This window comes from Furipterus horrens, unplaced genomic scaffold, assembly GCF_987537825.1.
Source record: "Furipterus horrens unplaced genomic scaffold, mFurHor1.1.pri manual_scaffold_2, whole genome shotgun sequence".
Lineage (NCBI taxonomy): Eukaryota > Metazoa > Chordata > Mammalia > Chiroptera > Furipteridae > Furipterus > Furipterus horrens.
The window spans coordinates 183,975,579-183,991,491 of NW_028327172.1; the positions used below are offsets into that span (position 1 = coordinate 183,975,579).

The following is a 15,913-nucleotide window of genomic DNA, read 5'->3' on the forward strand; positions in this document are numbered from 1 at the left end:
ATACTATCTGTGTGCCTTCTCTCAGTAACAGGATACCCCTGGGTCAGGAGGTGAGGCTAAGGTGGCCAGAGACAGATTCTTAAGCAGGCAATGTGTGTAGTCCCAAAGTGCCCCACACCTGTTTCAATGCTTCGCCTAGGAGCAGGACATAATTTACAATCTCACAATTCTTAACTTTTTAACAAGAAGCACCACATTTCCATTTTGCACCAGATTCACAAATTATGTAGCTACTCCTTAAGGTGAAGGTGGCATAGAAAAGTGCTGAGAAGGTAGTAACTACTCAGTGTTGCACAGAATTCAATATGTAACTCTAGACTTGGGGGTGAAGGGAGAAAGGGACTTCAAAGAAGCTACTGACCAGACCCACCTGTAATCTAAGAATGGATGATGATAGAGCACCCAGGGCCTGTGATGGAAAAAGGGAGACTTTAAAGTCATACTTTCAGGGGTGAGGAGCTTAGGATGGTTAACTCTGTAACCCAATCACTCCTCCTATAACTCTGAGTATATTGTGAGGATTTGAGTCCCACTGTGAATTACTCTCCACCAAATAGCACAGGTACCACACAGGTCAGTGATGGTCCTTTCCATTGTCACCAGCCCCTGACAATGACTGGCAGGCTGCCAGAACAGGACAGCAGGCGAGGAGCAGCAAAGAGAAATGTCTTTCACTGGTTGGTTTGGTCACAGACACTTTTGCTCTCTTCTTTAGTTAGTAATGTGAAAATGTAGGATTTGATTGTAATACTTGTTGCCCTCCTAGCTCCTTCTTTTTACCTTTCAGCATTATTATCCTTCGCTTTGCTTTCTTACTAACAATGTGCAATGTTACCAAAGCAATTTTTTGATAGGAAAACTTCAGGAAACTTCATTAAGATCATATATTTCTGCACCCCTCAACTACAGAAATCAAACAATTGACTAGAGTGAAACGTACTCTCACTGTGAAAATAAAATCTTTCTGCAATTTCAAACTGATAGCAGAAATGAAGTTTTAAAACCCAGCCTACTATTACCTCTAGGTGATAGAATTAGAGGTAATTTTATTATCTCATTTATAGCCTTACTTTTTAAAAATGTTTTATAATGATATTTTACCCTTTATGATTAGAAAAAAAATTATTTCAAAAGATTTAACCTGAGTAAAACCTTTTTCCATATACTTTAGGAACATCTTTTTCCATATAAACTGTTGATATACTAATTAGAAATCATTTTTATATGTTCATTAAAGTTAGTTTCTTAAGGATTTCTACTTGGTGGTACTTTGACACTTAAGCTCAAATTGCTGTATTTTTTCCTATTTGAAAGCCTTAAGAATGGCACCTGGGCGTAGACAGACACTCTGCGTCTCCCTCCACAACTAGGAAGGAATACAACTACTTCAAAACTGGAAACAACCAGAAGTTCCAGAAAATCAAACTGCATGGAAGTCCAACAAACAAAGATATAAAGAAGAAATACTCATCCAGACAGGTAGGAGGGGCAGAGCTGGGGCTGAGAGGACGTAGTGTGGTGGTGGCAGCAGTGGCAGCAATGGAAGACCGGTGGAAAGCGCAGTTACACATTTTAAAAAGTCAGGAGGGACACCTGGGGAGCACTCCTAGCTCCTTACCAGACCATGCAACTCACGGTCCCAGCACCAGGGAAAATAAAGCCTCATTGCTTCTGACTATGCAAACCAGTGGTGGTTGGGGTGGAGGCAGAAACTGCCAGTCTCTCAGCAGAGTCCACTTGTTTAAAGGTCTCTCACGGTACTAGAACGTCCGCAGACCCACTCACCCTTGGAACGATAGCCAGGGCAACAGCCAGAGAGGCACCAGTTCCATACAGAAGTGGGAGAAGTGCCTGGAAAAGGGGCGAGTGGTGAGCAAGTGGCATTGTTCCCTTTCAGACCCCTCCCCAACATACAGCACCACAACGTGGTGAAACAGGTCGCCCTGTACCGATGAAGCCCTAAGGCTCTGCCCCTTACAACATAACAGGTGCGACAGTTCTACCTAAGACACAGAGGCAAACAAACACAGGAGCCTGTCAAGATGAGGAGACAGAGAAGTATGGCCCAAAAAAGGAAACAGATCAAGGTTCCAGTGGGAGAACTAAGTGACAATGAGATAGCCAACGCAACAGATGAGGAGATAGCCAACCTAACAGACGCAGAATTCAAAACAGTGGTGATAAAGATGCTCACAGGCTTGACAGATATGCTTGAGTATGGCAAACACATAAGAAGTGAAGGCTATACTAAGTGAAACGAAGGAAAATCCACACAAAACCAATGGCGAAGGGAAGAAAACCGGGGTTCAAATCAATGATTTGGAACATAAGGAAGAAAAAAACAGTCAACTAGTACAGAATGAGGAAATAAGAATTGAAAAAAATGAGGAGAGGCTTGGGAACCTCTGGGACAACTTGAAATGCGCCAACATCTGAATCATGGGGGTGCCAGAAGGAGAAGAGGAAGAGCAAGAAATTGAAAACTTATGTGAAAAAATAATGGAGGAAAACTTCGCAAATTTAGCGAAGGAAATAGACATACAAGTCCAGGAAGCACGGAGATTCCAGGGCAAGCAGAACCCAGAGAGAACCACACCAAGACACATCATGATTAAAATACCAAAGGTGAAAGATAAAGAGAGAATCCTAAAAGCAGCAAGAGGGAAGTGGAGAGTTACCTACAAAGGGGTGCCTATAAGACTATCAGCTGATTTCTCAAGATACTTTGCAGGCAGTAAGGGACTGGCAGGCAGTATTCAATGTGATGAAAAGCAAGAACCTACAACCAAGATTACTCTATCCAGCAAAGCTATCATTTAGAATGGAAGGGCAGATGAAGTGCTTCCCAGACAAGGTAAAGCTAAAAGAGTTCATCATCACCAAGCTATTATTATATGAAATGTCAAAGGGACTTACTTAAGAAAAAGAAGATCAAAACTATGAACACTAAAATGACAACAAACTCACAACTATCAACAACTGAATCTAAAAAATAAAAACAAAATTCAACTAAGCAAACCAGAATAGGAACAGAATCATAGGTTTGGGGATCATTTGGAGGGTTATCAGCTGGAAGGGGGAAGAGGGAGAAATGGGGAAATGGTGCAGGGGATAAGAAGCATAATTGGCTGATACAAAATAGACAGGGGGAAGTTAAGAATAACATAGGAAAGGGTGAAGCCAAAGAACTTATATGCACGATACATGGACATGAACTAAGGGGTGTTGGGAAGTGGGGTACTGGGCAGAGGGGAGCAAAGGGGTAAAAAAAAAATTTGAACTACTGTAAAGACATAATCAATAAAATATACTTAAAAAAAAGAATGGCACCTAATTTTTTAAATTTGGGTGCTGAAGGACATAGGGGTGGAGTAGTAAGTATCACTCATACTTCAATCAATTAAAAATCATATAAAATAAAAAGTGAATTATATCCCAATCCCAGTTTTCCTTCACATAAACAGACTTACCTCAACAGCACTCTGCCTTAAATGAAAGGGCAATTATAACATTTCCACACACGTCTTCACTGGGACTCATCCTTCTTTTATCAACAGTCTGAACCATGGCATCTTTAGCCAGGTTTCCTGTTTCTGAGCAACAGACTGCTTCCAATTTCTTGCTATTGCAAACACGGCTTCAATGAACATCTTTATACATGTCTTTTTTACATAATACTATCATATCACTGCTGCAAAATTCTTAAGGATACTATTCTTCAATTAAAGAGGATAGACATTTCAAATTTTAGTAAGTGCCATCAAATTAGCTTCTTAATGGTGGATCAATTACACTCTCAGAGCATACAGATATCTCATTTACCACATTCGTTATTGCACTTAACATTATCAATTTTTTCAATCATTCTTAATCAATTCTAGGGAAAAACAACATTTTCATTCACATCTCCAAAGCACCTTTTCACATTTTGTTTTTTTGCCCATTTGTGACACTTCTATAAATGTGTTCAGATCCATTGTCTATGTTTCTACTGACTGGCATTCTCTTGTTCACTCTTATATTTTCATTGCTCAGTCCCTCCCGCTGATGCTAGTTGAAATCACTCCTTCAAAATGTCCAATGCTGAGTTTGCCCTTAGCTTGAGGGAAGAGCATCATCTAAGGACACACCAGCTTTATTAATTAATGTAAGCTTTCAAAGCTTTCAAACCTCAGGACAAAGGGATAAAAGACATCTATCCACTACTAATAACAAAAAGTCTAAAGCTGTAGCAGCACCCTGGAATGCCCAAATGCCACCAGAGATGACTTCCTGGAAAGCATCACACCACAGCATATAGAGCCATGAAGTTATTGTCTTCACTTGAATAATTTCATGTGTACACACAGCAGGAAGAATCACAGCACACCTCATCACACTGTGAGCAGCGTTAAAGAGACAGAGCCATTAATTTTCACAAGAAAATTTAAAAATAAGTGCATAGTGCATAGAACACTCTCGTCATTCTCTGTAGAATTATCTGGACATAAAGAAAACTAAAATTAGATGTATAAAAAGTGACAAGAGTTTCGTTAGAATGGTGAGTTTGGGGGATATTTTCCCCCTTTGTCTTCAAGTTCTCTAAATGGTCTTTTAATTTTGTCATTTAAAAGTAAATGTTAATTCTGAAATTGGAGAGCAGTGATGGTTGCATAACTCTGTGAATATACTAAAATACAGAATCGTACACTTTAAAAGGGTAATTTTATGATATGTGTATATCGCAATAAGGTTATTTTTATAAAAGTAAAAATTTTAAGGTAAAGCAGGAAGTAAATGGGAACTCTGTACTCTGTGCCCAATTTTGCTATGAACCTAAAACTGCTCTAAAAATAAAGTGTATTAAAAAAAAACTAAAGTTCATTCTTTGTTAATTTCCCATTAATTTTATGTTGAAAAGTCCAAAAGGCAGAAGAATACACAGAAGCTACAGTAAGGGAAGCCTGTTTGCAGCCCCTTATTCTTAGCAACAGAACTGATGAGCAATTGAAAGGGCTTCTTAAAAGTACCAGTGAAATGAGTGTCAGCATATTCAAAAACTTATGGGTGATTTTTTATTCTGTAACAACTTATAGACCCTGTGTATGGTGATCTGTGCTCCCACTCTGCTTATTAGAATGGATGGTGTTAATATTGGAAGAGAAATATCCATTCCTTTTCCTTCTCTTCTGGCTGGGCTCTGGGGTCCCAGCTGATAATTAATGAAAAATTCACTGTGTAAAACTATTTCATAGAAGAAATTGTTCTAGGTTAATTAAACCCACAGAGAATAAATGAATTTCATTTATCACTAGTGTAATGTGATAGATGAGAGCACGCTGGGGGCTGGCTGTTTTTTCCAGAACTTTCTACTTGAATGCTGAGCCAAAAAGAAAGGGAGGACTTGCAACAAATATTGCATCTAGAATGCTAACAGGAAGCCAGGGTGATATCAAGATATGAAGTGAAACACTTTCATTATAATGAAGCTGATAAGAATAGTCGTCTGAATGTTTTAAAGTTTCTACTCTTTGAAAGGAAAGAAAAATACAATCCATTTTTATTCCCAGATGATGAATGGGAAGAGAATATTACTATGTTACAGTGGGCTGGTCTATGGAAAGAACCCAACTTGGGATTGTAAAAGTCAGAAGAAGTTTAACTTTCAGTGATGCGAAATCTGTTCTTGGAAACTCAGGGGGAGTGAACACCTCTTTCTGGAAGGAAACTTGAGAGGTTTGTAGGGAGGGAGGCATAAACCACGCCAACATTGCCAGACTTCTAAGGAAGGGCATAAAAAAGCGTCAGGGTCTCTCTAACCAAGCCTGCGGCTCACACCTAAATTGATGTACTGCTAAAAGCATAAAAAAGACCTAAACCATATTTGTCACCAAATTTCAATATTTCTTCGACTTCCAGTTGGCTGCCTTGATAGTAGTTTTTTGGGCTATTTCTCATCCAAGTGGCTGCTTTTTCAGGTCATCTTCCTTGACAGTGTAACAGGGGGAGCATTTGTGACTGAAGACAAATGTCTTTAGGATTTGCCTTGCATGTGATGTCTCAAGCTGTGGGGGCTGATGCCCCCAAAATGCCACTCAGCTCTGAAAAAGCTGAGAAGAAGCCTACCAAAACCCAAACAAAAACCCAGAAGCCGATAAAATACAAGGGGATCCATTTGAACAAAAAAATGCAGGAAACTTTTGACGGAACCTAAGCAATCTATGGCTGCTCAGGTTATACTAAATTTGAATCATCAATCACCAAGACAAAAACTGGTACCCTAAGGTTAATACTTCGTTGTCATTTTAAAGTATATTATTTTTTTCTGTACTATTTATTTTCTCCTTCAACTTTAGGGGGCACAAATCAATTCTGCCTATTTTTTTTTTTTAAGTCAGCATTGGGAAGGGACAAATTATCTTTTCTATCCTGTAGATACTAAAAGAACATGGCTCTAAGGAAAATAATACTTGTGAAGTAACATTAGAGCACAGTTCCTGGCACACTGTAGGTAATAAAAAAAATATCATAAGTAGAGAACCAGAGCTCTGCTTATGACGGTTTTATGTATCTACTTCTTCACAGGTACTAAGCAGTTCAACTCCCTCTCCCTCCCTCCCTCCCTGCCTCCCTTCCTTCCTTCCTTTCTTCCTTCCTTCCTTCCTTCCTTCCTTCCTTCCTTCCTTCCTTCCTTCCTTCCTTCCTTCCTTCCTTCCTTCCTTCCTCCCATTTCTAGTCTAAATACTACCCCCTACCCCATTCAAGAAATAGACAGATAGAAATCTCCTACTGTATTACAGGAGAGTAGAAATGAGATCATTATGGATCTGTTTCTTCCCTGATTAAATAGTAGAGTCAACGTCTATTGTCAAAGACCTATGATAACACAAATTCCCTCAGGAGAAAGTGGTCAATGGGCTGCAAAATTTCTCGTGCCTCAAATAAATGGCAGCCCCATGGCAGGTGTACTGCTACTATATGTATGGCAGTATGTATACTTTTTTTTTCCTAACCCAAAATGAAATTTGGTTTATTTGGGGTTTAGATAAGAGAAACTTGAGGCATCAATTCCTTTATACCCCAAACAACAAATAACTGTAGAATTGTGTAGATGAATCACACAGCAAAGTAAATTATAATTTCCAATGAAGAAAGATAAGACATAATGTAGTCAAGGGAATCATCTAAACAAGACAAATAAAATACATATTTAAAAAATAATTGACCTTCCCAGTAAGGAAATAAGGAGAGCTCATAGACTTTGTAACTTCCCTGGAGATATAGTAAAAGCTTCACAGTGTGAGTCACATAAATGCCTGGCCAGGGTGTGTGCTGGCGAGCTGTGGGTAAGGAGGGAGGAAGAGTTTACTGTGAGCGTGATGCGGAATGTCTTCCAAAGCTCTCGCTCACCCCAATTTTGATATGTACTTTCCAAAAGAGAAAAGTGTCTAACATCTAAATAAGCTTATTTCAAGCTACTATTTTATTTTTTCTTTTTATTGAATGTATTGGGGTGACACTGGTTAACAAAATTATACAGGTCTCAGGTGAGCAATCCCACAACACCTCATCTGTACACTGTATTATGTGTTTACCACCCCACCTTACTATTTCTTTTAAAGGGAGAGAAAAAAAATAAAGGGAGAGAAACTGCTCTACATAAAATAAAACTAAAGCAGATCGACACCCAGGAAACTAACAAGCAAGAATGAACCAGTATACACATACCCTTTGCATCTCTGCCTAGAAAGGTGGGGTAAATCCAATCACTGGTAGTTTCCGTGTAGTTCATTTGAAATTATTTTGGAAAAAATAATTGAACTGGGAGTTTAAAATAAAAATGTTTTGATCAATAGTGAAAAAAATAGATGCATTTTAGGGCTCATTCAATCCATTATAATAATTCTCATTTATATGGTATTATTAAAGGATGAAGCTAACTAAGTGTTATTCTTACCAATATCAAAAATTTTTTAAACAAAAAAGCATTTTATTTATTCTTGTATTATGTATTTATTTAAACTGTATTTTTATTGTTTACACTATTACAGATGTCCTTCTACCCCCACACCTTTGCCCACCTCCCCTTTCTGTAATAGATTACACAGTGAATAGAATGTAAACTGTTCTTGATGTTTCAGGGCTATTACTAAGAAGCTTAGATGCAATAAAATGGTATCTTGAAGTGAAACTGAAGTAGACTGGATAGTCTGTCCCAATGAATGGGGACGTGCTTCTTAAAACGTGCCTTAAAACGTGCTTATTTTAAAATAAGTGTTCTGAGGGGGGCATGGGAAGATCTGGGCGAGGGTCCATTTCAGAGGCCACCCAGTGTCAGACGTGTGTGCAGACTTAACACTCATCTGGCATGACCAGCCCCTGCCTTCACCACACATCACCGCCATCAGCCTTTCCCCACATCACTAGCCCTTCCATAAAACAAAATAAAGTAAAAATAATAAATAAATGAAATAAGTATTCTGCCTCCTTTCACGTTTTTAACGGTCACTTCTTATTAGGTGAGTGAGTCTGATTCTCATAAATCCTTCTCCTTTCTGATTTAGCACAGGCTTATTGTGCCTGTGAAATAGGAAATTGGATAATCAATCCTGACAGAATTATTTGTATACAGAGAATCTCCAAGTGCAGAGTGAAAGCCTAACGTACTCCCTCCATGAGTTAGGAGATGAACGACATCTGTTCTAGCTGCCTCTACCTTGCTTTGCTTACTTCCAGATGCCTTTGCTGGGGCCAGACAGTGGAAGTTAATGCACAAGTTATTTATGGTTAAATCCGGGTATTTTTGTACACTAAAAACAACAGAAAAAAGACGGCTTCTGTCTCTTTAATGTGCAACCCAGAGTTTATACCATACCTGAAACATCAGCACTCAGAGCCTCATTATGGACATTCTGTGTAAGTTTTATTTCCTCCATGGCCATGGTTTTGTTAAATGTTACTGAAATAAAAAGCACAGCATGCAATCTATGAGCACAAAGCTTATGAAAATGGGGGGGGGGGTGCCCCACACTTACATGATCAATTCTGCCCTACATCTTCCACTTCAGTGAAAGAAAGCACTTTATCTCTCAGCATGTGGATGCATATACTATGTCATAAAATGGACAAGAAGGAGGAAACAAAGTGATACCTGTAATAAAACACTGAAATTATGATTACATTTCACAGTCTATAAAAAACTGCACATTCACTGAATTACAGTCTCCATCAAAATTGCTGACCCGGAACTGGGAAGAAATTGTATTCTTCATACCTGAAATGGAAAGGCAGGATTAGCTCAGGGACACTTTTCTTTTTTAGTATCAACAGAGTCAGGGTTTATGCTGGGTGGAACGACATGATTCCCAAACTGCGTGTAAGAAAAATACATCTTGCCGAATTGACAAACCTCTCGCATCTCATCTCTTTTGTTTCAAAATGCGCTCTAATATCCAAAGATTTGTATTCTGTTATTACAATCTAATTTTCCATAATATTTAGGATAGCGTAATAGGTTTCTATCATCATAATCATAATTCTTTTCTTCCTGCATTATTTTTCAATTAATTCTAAATTCTGATCAGCTATTTATTCTCATCGAGGTTTTTTTTTTTTTTTTTTTTTTTTTTTTTATCAGAGGAAGAACATCCTGCATTGACAAGCTAAGGCAAAAATAATTTTTGAAACATTCAATTTATATAAGGTCAATCTTCATCCTACTGTTTTGCCAGGTATAACAGATTTCCAATTTAAGTTCTGTTTTCTTTAGGAAAATTAAATTCCACGTGCTTTCTAATTTATGCCGATAGGTTCCTCTGGCATCCATCTTCCTACTCAGTATACCTAATCATCTAAGTTCTCTTAACACCACAATGCCATATTTTTAACCTTTTTAAACCTTTTCTTTCTTTTTTAAATTAAAATATATATATTTTATTTATTTTTTTAGAGAGAGGAGAAGGGATGGAGAAAGAGAGAGAGAGAAACACTGATGTGTGAGAGATACATCGACTGGTTACCTCTCTCACACCCCCAACTGGGGACCTGGCCCACAACCCAGGCATGTACCCTGACTGGGAATTGAACCTATAATCCCTTGGTTCACAGGCCAGTGCTCAATCCACCGAGCCACATCAGCCAGGGCCCTTCTTATACCTTTTCAAGTTACATTTTGGAAATATTCATTTTATGCAGTTCTGTAAATTTCCAAGTTTTGATCTTCGTAATTTGTGTAGTTTTTATCAGCTATACAACATTTTGCCATGAAATACGTGTATCTTTTCCTTACAAATGTATAGCCATGTGTTGAATATGCTCCCCTCTGTGCCTTGAAATGCCCATACTCTGCTACTGTGGCCATATTAAGTAAGCTGTATATCCTCCCTACTTCCGCATCATAGAATGAAATATTTCCTTAAACTCAAAATATCCTTTTCATGACCTGTTCCTTTCCAGGTTTTATCCGTGGAATCACATCACTCACGAAAAATCTCAAGTAGAAAGATGAAAATGAATACTTTTGTTATACCTTTCATCAGCATTGTAACTAAAAGTCTCTTTCTCAAAAAATTCCTAAACTTATTACTTCCATCCTTCTTTTAATGTTATTAAATTTGCTGCTATGACAATTAACACAGTCTCAGGACTAATGTCGTCTCTCCATTTCAACTCAGCCAGATCTATCCAAGAGGTTCAAACCACTGGAGGAGGTCAATCAGCTGGAAGAGAATTATCCCTTTTCCCCATGTTTACAGTTTTCATTTTGAAACATAAGCTATAATAATATTAACAGGTCCTTATTCAATTTTTATTCCTTTTATGTATCTCTTAGCTGCTTCCCTAGCTTAATTACTCTGTTAGTGGTAACCTGAAATTCCATTATCACTGAAGAACTGGAGTTTTTGAAGCTTCACTACTCTTTTTTAAATTTGTTACCACTGTCATATTGCTGTGAATGTCACAATAATACTCCTGAATGCAACTTCCTGGGCCTGACTTACAAATAAATGTCCTTTATTACACTGGCCTGGAATCAGTTACATATTTTCTATTATAGGATCTATTGCCATTTTATTCTGCAAAGTACTGCCTGTGAATTTGTCCTTTATAATTTATCCATCTGATCATGAAATGTTAGCAAAGAGTTGGGAAAATAGAATGTATCAATAGAGTTCATTGTATATGGGAATGTGTTTCTAATTACTTTATGCCTACCCACACTGACTTTTACAGTGCTCATGCTGGTATGTTTTTCCATTTACTCCAAGTCATCACTACTAATTGTGTGCCCATAAAGTCCAGTGTAAGTCATACTCCATCCTCAGCAAATTTATAATCTCAGCAGATGCAGGAAAGAATATAAAGATATAAATTCTTCTTCCTGATTGTCTAAATAAAACATAGTAGCCTATAAACAGTCTTGATTTAGGATTTGCCAATCTGATTATTTGCAATTGATTCCCCAAGATTATGTTGTACAACAGCAGACAGAGAAGAAGTAGTAATTTGCAATTTAGTTGAAGAATGATTCTTATTACTTAATATGAACATCTGAATCTCAATATACTTTTGTTGTTCTCTATCCATAGTGCATATGCTTTTTTTGGTGGAAAATTATATAGTGAGTGAAATGAATGTTTTGGGAATGAAGAAAATATCAAGATGTGTCCTTTGAATTCAATAGTCTACTTCATATCGCACTTTTTAATCTTTGTCACACATCCCTTCTTTTGTCAGTTTCTTTTAAATAATTTCTTCCAAATGAATCAGTGCTGTGCTGTGCAGGCAGGGACTAACTCTGCAATCATTTTACTTGGTGTTCAACGAACATGATGGCAACATGCCAAACCATGTGCTGCGGTTGGGGACTCCAAGATGAATCAGATGTTGTCCCTGCCCTGGAGGAACTCAACAGTTTTTCTGAGATACTGTTGTCTGTGTCTGGTGAAGGGAGGCTGATATTAATCAATCTTATACCGCTACTTCTTAGTGGCTGATATCATAATTCTATGTAGAATTTCAAAGGTCTTTTATGCTTAAACTTTGTAAGCTAAAATTCACTTTTTTTTTTTTTTTTTTTTTTTGAGACTGGGAAAAAGTCTTCTGACCCTACTTATTCGAAATCAAATATCTTCCTTAGAGTACTTGGCTTCCTCTGCATAGGACAATGTTTACATTTTTAATTTTCTCCAAAGTCTTTTAAAACATGATATGTGTTAGACTTGAAGGCATTTTTCTAGTCCTTGGTTAGCTCTCTACTCTTGTTCACTTCTCTATCCTTCCTCATAGTCAATCACTTCCCACAACATTATTTACCCTCTTCACATACTGTTCTTTGCTTCTGTTTTAACACCTGTCTCACACTCGCCTCACAAGCTCCACTACTGGAGAATGTTGTGGAAGTCTGTGGTCAGTGGGCACAACACAGTGAAAATAAGACACAGCACAGCACGCCCTCTTGAACAAAAGAGTAAGCGCTCATTACAGAATGCTAAGTTTGTTCTTCTTTCAGTATATAGTAGGTTCACATTTATATAGACTTTAAAAGGTCTTGAAAAACTCTGACAGGAAAAAAAAAAATCCTACTGGGCATTTTGACTGTACGATTTGTCTGATATGTTGTGAGAACAGGGCTAGACATCTGAGGCTGTGAAAGAAGTGAGGTGAAGCAGGTTTGTGGGCAGGAAGGCCATTAGTGATCTTTACTGTTACGACTGCTGAGGTTATCATAAAAAGGTTTACAGTTATCCATGGTTGTGTATCAGATGTGAATTTGTTTTGCATCACAAATTAGATTTTCCCTTAGAAATAATGTTATAAGTGTTGTTCCACCCAGATCTCCATTGAAGAATAAAGGGCTTCTTTCCCTGATTGCAGAACACATGTCCTAGTGGAGGTAGAATACTGGCCCCCCAAAGTTGGCCACTTTCTAATCCCCGGAAACTGTGACCACGTTAACTTTCATGGCAAAAGGACTTTGCAGATTCTATTAAGTTAAGAATGCTGAGATGGGAAGATTATCTTGGATTTTCAAGGCAGACCCAAAGCAATCACAACCATTCTTTTTAAAGGGAGGCAAGAATGGCAGGAGTCACAGGAGGAGATACAATGACAGAAGCAGAGGTCAGAGAAAGATTAGAAAATGCTACATTGCTGCCTTTGGAGATGGAGGAAGGGGCCACAAGCCAAGGAAAGCAGTGGCCTCCAGAAACTGGAGAAGGCAAAGAAAGGGATTCTCAACTCAAGTTTCTAGAAAGATCCCAGCCCTACTGATTCATTTTAGACTTCTAGCCTTCAGAATTAGTGTTCTTTTGAGCCACTAACTTTATGGTAATTTGTTATAGCAGCAAACAGAAGACTAATACACATCCTGAAAAAAAGTGTCCAGGTTTCTGTAGTCCAACAATTTTGGGAAGTATTATTCACTATATTGCCTTCTCAATGCTTACAGTTTGAGAAGTCCTTTAGTAAAGAATCCTGTTTATCTTTGTCTAAACCAGACCATCATAAGGACTATCATTTAATATGCGTTAGAATTACTGTTCATGGAACCTACTTTAGGAAACAATGGTTTAAGGGTTTATGTTATGGATGTCAGAGAATAAATTATGAAAGATTGACATTTGAATTTGTCCTTTATGGACAACTAGGCTGTTGATGGGAAGAGACAGAGAGAGAAGAGAGAGAGGGCAGTCTGAAACCATAGCATTAGGATGAACCACCGTATCCATTAAAGCACTACCCAACTCAAGAACTATGTTTTTCCCTGGATTCTAGAAATGGGGTTCCAGTTCTAGAAAATTAATAAGTCTCACAAAAACACCAATATTCATCACAAATCAATAAAAACAAAATGATACAGATACTTTTGAAATATATAAGTAGATATAATCAAATATTTAATATACAATTTAACACGTTATGTACCGGGGTATTTAAATGCCTTTTAGAAATGACGAGAATTCTCGCCACCCGTATGCAATGTGTTAAGTTCAGTCTTATATGCTCCTTTTGGGGGTATTTTTCTGCATGGAAAGGCCTTCTAAGATGTTTTTTCCTTTTCCTGGTAAATCTTCCAGTGGTAAGTATAGCTTTCTTCATTATTCATTGGGCCTCTGAACTTCAGTTCAGAGACAGAGTCATCTATTTTAAAAAGTTTCAATGCCAATCCTATGTGCATGGCTGAACCAAAAGGCTTTGCTTTAATGGTGAATAGCAGAGGAGCTGTGCTGACGTTAATTTTCTGTTTGGTGTCAACTTAGCCTCCACAGGAGCAGAAACAACCTCACTGTTTGTAAGCCCAGACTCCAGAGCAGTGCCCTTTCTCTGGGAGGCATTCGTTGTATGCTTGTTGAAATGATCAAAGAATTGTGGAAGTGGATGGATTTTAGGTCGGAGGCCCCAGAATGGGCCACTTTGGCATGTGAGTTATTTCAAACTGAAGACAAGTAAGGTGCAGCAGACTTAAGAAGAGCTTTTTACCTTCCCCTTAACTGTCTAATCGGATTTAGATAGGGGGCCTGTATCAGGAAGAGAGCTATTACCAGAGGAAACTTATACCAAAAAGATGTACCTGCATGGCACCGCAAACATTTGTTTACCAAACATTTACTCTTCCCATCTTCCAATGAACCGTTTTCCTCCCTTTTGAATTCTTAGACCCCAACTCCCTTCTCCTGAGCTCAGGATGGCATAGAAGCCCCCACTGCCTGTCTGTCTGTGAGCCTTTTATGTCTCTGAGGGGCTCCTGTATGTAGAAAATTAAATTTGCTTCTCTCCTGTTAATCTGTTTTATGTCAATTTAATTCTTAGGCCAGCCAAAGAACCTAGAAGGGAAAAGGGAAAAGTTTTCCTCCCCTCCAAAGTGAAATCTTGGTTTCACATGAGCCAACTTAGAAAAGGAAATAATTTTTTTCTATTTATTTCAAAAAGGACAAGGAAGATTAGAATAGGTGGCATCTGAGGGGTAAAGAATCAGTAGACTTTTCAGGTGTGGGAGGGGATTTCAGCCCTGAGAAGAAACAATGCTGCGGCTTTCTGGAAGAGATGCCCATACTGCCCTGGGCTTGATCCAAAGCTACTGGAGAATCAAACAGTTACTTCCTGAAGTTTTGTTAAAGAAAGAAAGGGCAGGCTTTAGAGGATCAAAGGACCCCTCCCGAAAAACATTCACGTGGTTGTGACCTCTGAAGATTGTGCGACCCCCTTGCTTGTCTTGTGAACACCTTCTCATCTTTCAAGACAGCTCAAGTGACACCTCTGGGAGGCCCCGTGGTTCCCTTTGGCAGTTGTTTACTCTGCCCTTTGTGCTTCCCGGGCACTCTGTGTAAAACTCTCTCAAATATCACTAATCACATTTTATCCGGTTATCTGTTTACATATCTGAATTCAACTCAATAAAGTTCTGCTAGGGCAATGCTAGATCCAATGGCTCAAAGGCAGGAAGGACTCTGGCCTTTAGAAGCTACTTCCTATGCTGGGAGACACGCAAGTACACAAACAACCACATTCTCTCTAATAGCAACAGAGCATAACGCAGGGGACAGAGAGCAGGAAGGCCCTCCCGTGAACTCCCGGGTGGCAGGGTCTCGCTGCACATCCTTAAGCCTTAGCAAGGAGTCTGGCACAGAGCAAGTTCCATACATGCTAATAGAGAGAGGGAGAGATGAGAGAAGGAATGACGGGAGGGAGGGAAGGGACCGAAACAAACGGCCCCCATTTCATCTCCCTCACAATGCTTTAAGTTGTCAAACCAATTAATTACGATAAAGGTGCTATTTTCAGGCTCCTGGAAACGTATTTTGGAGCAGAGAGTTGATTAAGTCACACCTTGCACATAATACAGTACCTGATGGTCACTATTTGAAGGAGACAAGCCATAATTGGTCCTGTATTTAATTGTCCCACAGCACATGTTAATAACCCTCTCTCATAG

General features: G+C 38.6%; 1 long non-coding RNA gene across 1 annotated transcript in view; it reads right to left on the reverse strand.

Annotated features, from left to right (window-relative positions):
* Positions 1-8,875: 8,875 nt before the first annotated feature.
* LOC150020110 (uncharacterized) overlaps positions 8,876-15,913 on the reverse strand; it is a 132,915-nt gene continuing 125,877 nt past the window's right edge. The window contains exon 4 of the long non-coding RNA XR_016509109.1: positions 8,876-8,938. This is a non-coding gene — a long non-coding RNA (uncharacterized LOC150020110). The remainder of the gene's footprint in view (positions 8,939-15,913) is intronic.